Raw genomic sequence first — 7,852 nt, 5'->3', positions numbered from 1 at the left:
GAGTAAATGTGGTTATCCCAGCTGGACTTTTGTCAAAGCTGGAAAGGCACCTAAAGAAAGCTCCAGCCGATCCAGGAGAGAAGGACAACCGCTGCCCAAGCGAAAACCTGTAGTGATCTCATATGTGTCAGGAGTATCGGAGCAGTTGAGACGCATTTTTTCTAAACACCGGGTCTCTGTGGCTTTTAAACCCCAAAACACGCTGCGCCAAAAATTGGTCCACCCCAAGGATCGGGTCCCCCGACACAAACATAGTAACATAGTGTACGCTGTTAAGTGCCAGGAGGATTGCCAGGATTTATACATCGGGGAAACCAAACAACCTCTGGCGAAGCGGATGGCACAACACAGAAGAGCCACCTCGTCAGGCCAGGACTCTGCAGTCTATTTACACCTACAGGCCAGTGGACACTCTTTCAAGGATGAGGATGTACACATCTTGGACAGGGAGGAATGCTGGTTTGAGCGCGGAGTCAAGGAGGCCATTTACGTGAAAAGGGAAAGACCATCTCTGAATCGAGGAGGGGGCCTAAGGGTACATCATTCGCCATCTTACAATGCTGTGATTGCAGCCATTCCCCAACTCTCTGTGAATGGTACTCATGGCCATTGATCAGTGGGCTTTGATCAGTGGTTGTTGATCAATGGTCATGAGAATTTCCATAATTATGATTAAGGAACTGACCTCCAAGCCCATTGTTCCATCAGTGGGCTGGTTTCAGTCATTATGCAAATGTACTGTTTATAAGATTGGGGAAACCTGCAGTCAGCTGAGACTGACGAAGTCACTTGGATGAGTGACGAAACGTTTCTCCCACAAAACGCTACGTCCAAATGAAGAGAATCAACTTTTGGAGATTTACTTACCTGGATGATTGAGAATGCATCAAGACGATATAAGTGATAAGTGCTTGAAATGAGGCATAGGTGTGAATGTGAGTGTGAATGGTAGTTTGTTTCTCTGTTTGAGCCCTCTCTGTGTCAGATGGCAACCTGTCCAGGGTGTTCCCCCGCCTCTGACCCTATAACAACTCCAATTGAACCATTTACAATGCAACATAATTTTTCTCACCTTCTAGCACATGAAAAATGTTAAGGCTTTTATAAACATTGAGTTCTGCTGTGGGTCTCTTATTGCCTGTGTGTGGAAATAGCATATGATGATGTAAAGCCGTGTCTTGACATTGAAATCCTTAATTTGTCTGATTATGTTGTGATTAACATAGATGACCGTTCTGTTTTCTCGTAGCTGAGCTGGTGAGTCCAGTCAGTGTGTGTCAGATAGTCGTCAACAAACTTGAGGAACCGTCCTTTAAACAGCAGCCATTTGGACTCTATGAACAATCTGCTCCTCTCCCTTTACCATGACCTGGTTACCGGGTGCAAGATTTTCCTCCAATCGCAGTCAGGGGATTGATTCACTCAGAGCAGCTTACGACACCTTTTAAACCCCGTGCTGCAGAGTCAGAGGGAGAACACCACTCCATCTCCTTCTACAGACTCACCAGCTGGTATGATGGTGCTGCCTGCAGGGTCCCGCTTACATTCTCAGATCCTGACTCCAGTGCTTCCAGAGAAGGTGGATATTTATGTGCTGAAGGCAGCCTGGAGGAACTGTGTCCACAGCCTGGATGCCAACAACCTCATCGTCACCAGAGTCAATCCTGCTGTTTATCACACAAAAGACACTGAGATGACAAACCGCTGGAGAATCACGGACTCCAGCTCAGAGGGCAGAGTTATCATGTCGGTGCTCTGCCAGTTTCTAAAGAGGTTTGCACAGAGCATGAAGAGAAAGGCTACAGAGGAAGAGAGCAGCAGCAGGAGCCCCACTCCACCAAAGAAACACTTCAGACGTTGAAGCCTTTCTCAGAGAACTTATTTTCTGAAGACTCTTTAATAGTTTTAAGACTTTGGCACTGCTTCTGTGAACTGTGTTGGACATATGGCAGGGCTGTGGACTGGATGTTGAACGAGGAACATCTATTGTAGAGCCAAGTGTAAATCTGTGCAACACGAACTAAGGATCCATAAAGACAGTGCCAAGTGTACATTATCCTCTGCTGCATCTCAGACATCAGCAAGAATCAACACAGTGGTAAGTAATAAGTAATGTTGAAGGTTGTCTCTGAAATGATGTCCCAAAATGTTAGAAAACTTCTTGAGGTTTTAACTTTTATTGTTGCTTTTCTGCCTTTTGTTTTTAAGAATCTGATGAAAAGGAGAAACAAGAAGAGACACACCACAAACGAGTTTCCCTTACTAACATGGTAAATATATTCATCATGTAATGACATTTCCTCAGAGTAACCAGGAGTGTTTGTCTTGTTCTAAAGTGATTCAGTCTTCTCTCGTGTTATTTGGTATTTGTCTTTGAAAAGAGAGGAGCAGTAACTGCATACGGAGAAAGAAACAGGAGCATCCAAAGACAACTGAGAGTCTTTAGTGCACCGTGAACAGCAGTCACCTCAGAGCAAGAGAGTCCTCGTGGCTGTCTGGGTTCTCTCCAGGAGCTCTGGCTTCATCCCACAGTCCAGAGACATGATATAAGTGATAAGATGATATAACTAAAAAAAAAAAACCCAGTTTAGAACAAGTGTGAGCCTCCTTTACAACTTTATTCACATCCTTTAAATGTAAGAGCTGCTGGCACGTCTGGTGAGGGTTTGCCCACACCTAATCTAAACCACAGAGCTTTAGTCCCTCTCATACTTGGTTGAGTATTGACATCAGCTGCACCGGTGCATGCAACGTGAGGGCACTAATGGACAGGGAGGAAATAATACTTGAATTCATTTTGAACAAAGACGTCATGCCAAATATTTTTTGATAGCTGTTTCAATTATGAATACACAGACTTTGTGATTGCTTTTTTCCTCTCAACATGTATTGTTCACAAATAACCACGGGCCACAACTGAATCAGATAGTTCCATCATTTCTCTTCATCTGCATTTTCGATCTGAAAGTAGAAACAACTATAACGAGGAGAAATTGAATTTTTATATTTATGAACGAGGACTGTGTGGAGGAGAGCCGAGTCAGGAAACAGGTTGTTCACCTGACCGACAAGCTGGAGTCAGAACCTGTGATTTATCCTCCCTGACTATTGAGTGATGTTATATGCTGATGTTATTTTCCTGTTTTGAGCCAAACCAGATTTCTCTATAGGAACTCTGTGTTAAAGGGTCAATGCACCAAATTGGGTTTTGATAACAGTTTATTTCTCATGCAAGGAAAGACACAAACTGCTCAGAGGGATTAGTAATGAGCACAAGTTAAATGAGCTCATTGCACTACGTTGGCTTTATCAGCCCTGCACAGAACAGATCGGTCTTAGACTCTTTGATTCTCTTAAATAAGTAGAATCTGAAACTGAAGGTTTTAGATTAAATCTGATTCCTAAATCAAGAAGTAAATCTTAAAGAACAACCTAGGTTTGTAATTTGGAACAAAGTTGCGTTAACTAAAACTATCTTGAACTGTGGAAGGTTAAGTGTGACCTTCTTAGCTGCAAACCTTGAACTGGTTTAGTAGCTTTTATATCTGTCTTACTGTGACATAAGTGCTGCAAAAGGGATTTATCTCTCTCCCTCTGTCTATCTCTCAGTCCGTCTCTCTAAAATATTCATTTTACTTTATTTTCTCTATATATGATGTAGGTTTGAATTTTCCCTGCTAAATTGTGACGGTCTGGGAGTCTCCTACGTTCGACCTGCCTGTATGTATGTTTTTCTGTGTTTTGTTTTGTCTCCCCTCCCAGTCCCCTGCTTCCCCCTTTAAGTGTGTGTGTGTGTGTGTGTGTGTGTGTATTCCAGCGTGCCAATTTATGGGCGTCATCAGGCCGGAAGGTGTTTCCCGTGTTGAAGCCGCCACACATGTCTTCCGTCTAGATTGGCCGCTACTTAAGTGTTTGACTGAGCTTCAGTCAACGCTGGATCATTGAGTTACCAAGTAAGTGAAGTCCCAGCTCTGAGTGGAAATAGTCTGTGCGTGTGTTTCTGTGAGTTCACCAATCTGATCTCTGTACCTTGTCTTGTTAGGAACTTGGAGAGGAGTGTGTCACAGGAGCGAAGTGTTTGTAAATGTCGAGTGTTGGAGTTGTTTTCCTGTCACACCTGGACCACCAGCACAGTCCTGCAGGATGGGAAAGTCCTGCATTTGGGCCCCGTTCTCGCCACGCACCTTAACATAAATAATAAACACTTTGATTGAGAAACTGCATTTTGTGTTTACTTTTGTAGGGTTGCCTACCGCTGCAGGAGGCTGCATCATGAAACCAACATGATGAACTGCCAGTGGGAGAAGCACTACCCTATAGACCTCTGTAATCCAAGTAAAAGTAGCAGTACAGCTATATACAAGTTAATACGAAGGCACAGAATCAACAAGAGCTATGAACTAATCTTAGAGCCGGGGCTACACTGGTGCGAGTCATACAAGGATCCAGCGATGAGTAGCTTCCTTTCCTCAACTTAAGTAGTGGCAGGGATAATGAGGCACAGGTGTTCACTCTCCATAGGTGCGTGGGGCGAGGGCAGGAACCACCATGACTTCCGTCCTGGCGAGACAGAGAGCGCGAGAGAGAAAAATAATGACGCTGCTGATCATCTTCATGCTGGTCCACCGGGCCGTGACATTCAGTAACATGAATATGGAAGTGTAAAGAGTGTGCAGCACAAGAGACTGCAAGATCTCAGTTATTGAAGCACTACAGGTTAAACCATGGTCACTTTGGCCGCAGACACGCTTATCCATGCACATATTTAAATTGTCCATGTAGTCACCAATGTAGATCACATGTTGATCAGACATTGCAGAGATCAGTAGATTCCTGGTGTGATTGAAGACAAGCTTTTCATTGATGATTTAAAAAGAGGGTGATGAGCTATTATTATTATTATTATTACTACTACTACTACTACATTGTCTTGATTAATCCATTAAAAAACAAACAAAAATAAAAACATTTGCAAATGGTTCAAATCTTTCATAAATATTCACGCAGAGCTGGAAATTGTAATTTTTAAATTTGATTTGTGCAGCTAATGAAAGTCTTCTGAAGGTAAGAAGGAGATGTGCAACAAAAAAATTACAAAGTCTATCTTTTTTGTTTTTTTTCCTAACAAACGTCTGTTCATCAATATATTTTTGTATTCAGTTCATTCTATTATTATTGTGTGAATGCTGCTGTTGCTCAATTCCTCGTTATTATTCTGAATTCTTTGTGGGATTTTTGGGTGCTGTGACTTTTGGTGTTTGTTCCTGTTTTTCTTTCTTTAATAACCTTTTCTCACAAGATGTTTTACAAAGTAAATACATTTGGAGAAATCTCCCTGACTGTAGTGGCGATTCCTTTTGTTTGAACAACCAAACATCCAAGAATTAAAATTCCGCAAGCCACTGCTGCACTGAGATAAGATCTTGTACGCAGGCAAAAGAAGTCGACTGTCCAAACTTGAAAGTTGCATTTTATGGTTTATTTATTCAGTTTGGCAAGCAATAAAAAGATCAATTTTTGTTGCTTCCTGCTGCTTCTTCTGCTCTGGTAAAAAATAAACAAGACATAGGCTCACTCCAGTGCATACTGGTCCTATACCAGTCTCTTTATTTAGAGACAAATAGCCCTACAGTTCTTCCTGACTGACTTAACAAGATAAACAACAAAACAAACCCAAACAATTAAGCAAGTATTAACCTACAAATAAAACTTGTGAATAACCTAAAATATAAGTAAACCAACAACAAACTTTAACAAATTTCAAAATATAAAAAATAAAGAACAAATAGCTCCAACACTCCGGCCCCTAATTGTGCATACAATCACAATTACTTTAAAGTTCCAAAAAGAAAGGAGCTATTCACTCTGATTTTCTTCAAGATCAGGCTTCCAGTAGCAAAAGAAGTTTGCTCATGGATGACTTTTGCCATCATCCATGATCCTCTTGGAGCTGTAGCGCCTGCAATCCAAATAATATCTCCAGGTATAAGACATCTTTTAGTCCTCGTCCATTTTTGTCCTTCTTTCATCAGAGGTAGGTACTCAGCAAGCCATCTTTTCCAGAACAACTCTGCCATGTATTGTACCCATTTCCACCTTTTCCTGCCATGAAGATCGCTTGGATCAAACAGTCCTGGTGGCAAAACTGGTTTGTTTTTCAACAACAAGTGATTGGGTGTCAGTGCTTCAAGACCATTTGAGTCATCTGAAACTCTGGTAATGGGTCTGTCGTTCAATAGAGCTTCAACTTCACAGAAGACTATTTGGAGTCCTTCATCATCCAAAACTTGTTCTTTGAAAATTGAGGCTAAAATACTCTTTATGGAACAAATGAGACGCTCCCACACACCACCTTGGTGAGAGGCTGCTGGGACGTTAAAGCTCCATTTGACACCATCCTGAACAAAAGCATTTTGAATTTTAGCATGGCTCAGCTCAGTCAAACTCTTGATTTGCACCAACAAAATTTGTAGCATTATCAGACCTGATGGTCGAAACTGGGCCTCGTCTACAGATGAACCTCCGCACAGCATTTATACAGGAGTCTGTATTAAGTGTATGTGCAATCTCCAGATGTACTGCACGACTGGTCAAACAAGTAAAAAGAACATCCCTTTTAAGGAGACTTTGTCTCTTATAACACTTATAGGTCCAAAATAGTCCACTCCAACATTTGTGAATGTAGCTGTGTTTGGCACGACTCTATCTTCGGCAGATCTGCCATCTTTTTTTCAACAAACTTTCCTCTGTTGCGTCCACACATGATACAACGAGAGATGATTTTCCTGGCAGCAGAATTTGCATTTACTATCCAGTATTTTTGTCTTAGTTTTCACAGCATGTCCCAACTTTTAATGGATATGGCGTAAAATCAATGTTGACACATTCTGCCTCTGCTAAATCTTCTGGAGTCAGATTTCCTTTCTTCAAAGTGGTCTTAAATCTTTCCATTCTTGTCTCCACTTCTTGCTTCTGACTTTCCCGATCATTCTTATTCAGATCTGCAGCAACCAACTCTTTCCTCTTTCTGCCCTAGCAACACTAAGGTCTCTTTGAGCTTTAAAAATCAGGCTACAGAGATTTTGAGTTTTGCCCAAGACAAGAAGTGTTTAGTTTGTAGGATTTTGTGATTCCTTCACAATGACATTCACTGTCAGGTCCTTTTTGACCTCTGGGTCATCTGCAGAAATTACACTGCAATCCACATCCAGTTTAGGCCACTCCTCCTCTGACTTGTAGAGAAAGCCTTCCCCATTTATCCACCTCCTACATTTGAGGAAATCCCCAGCTCTCATGGCGCTACAATTCTGATTCCATTTTATATTCTGTTTAACAATTCGATTCTTTATCGATTCTCCCATCGATTCTTATTTTTTAAAAAGGGGAACATACAGGTCGATTAGCTTAGAACTTTGTTTTATATCTTATCTTTGAACAAAATTTAGGACTAGCATGACCTTACAAACCCAACAGCGAGATCTTAAGAGATCCACAGCCTACGGCTCCTCGATGGGGTGCCACAGGTCCCCAGAAAAAAATATGTAAATGTAAAATAATAATAAAATAAATATTCTTCTGTAGCAATAACAAAGTATAACATAAATTATTCTGTGGCAATTACACAAGAATGTCCAGTAACATTTACACTCCCCTTTTTAAAAGTATATATGAGCTGAGCACTCAAAAATAAAACTACATCAGACAGCAAAAAATACAGTCAACTCAAGTCCAACGGCACTGTACAATTCTGCATCCCTCAGCTATGGAAAATTACAAATTCTTTTGCAGAAATATAAGCATATCTGCTTTTTCAGGAACGATACGTGATCTTTCTGGACTTATGGTCTCTCCA

General features: G+C 41.3%; 1 long non-coding RNA gene across 1 annotated transcript; it reads left to right on the top strand.

The window, feature by feature from the left end:
- The first annotated feature begins 2,611 nt into the window (after window positions 1–2,611).
- On the top strand, window positions 2,612–5,462 carry LOC134645386 (uncharacterized). Its single transcript, XR_010096550.1, has 3 exons — window positions 2,612–3,720; window positions 3,818–3,953; window positions 4,043–5,462. It is a non-coding gene; the product is annotated as an uncharacterized LOC134645386 (long non-coding RNA).
- Window positions 5,463–7,852: the final 2,390 nt, after the last annotated feature.

Source organism: Pelmatolapia mariae, linkage group LG16_19 (assembly GCF_036321145.2).
Source record: "Pelmatolapia mariae isolate MD_Pm_ZW linkage group LG16_19, Pm_UMD_F_2, whole genome shotgun sequence".
Taxonomy (NCBI): domain Eukaryota; kingdom Metazoa; phylum Chordata; class Actinopteri; order Cichliformes; family Cichlidae; genus Pelmatolapia; species Pelmatolapia mariae.
This window is presented reverse-complemented; position numbering and strand designations above follow the sequence as displayed.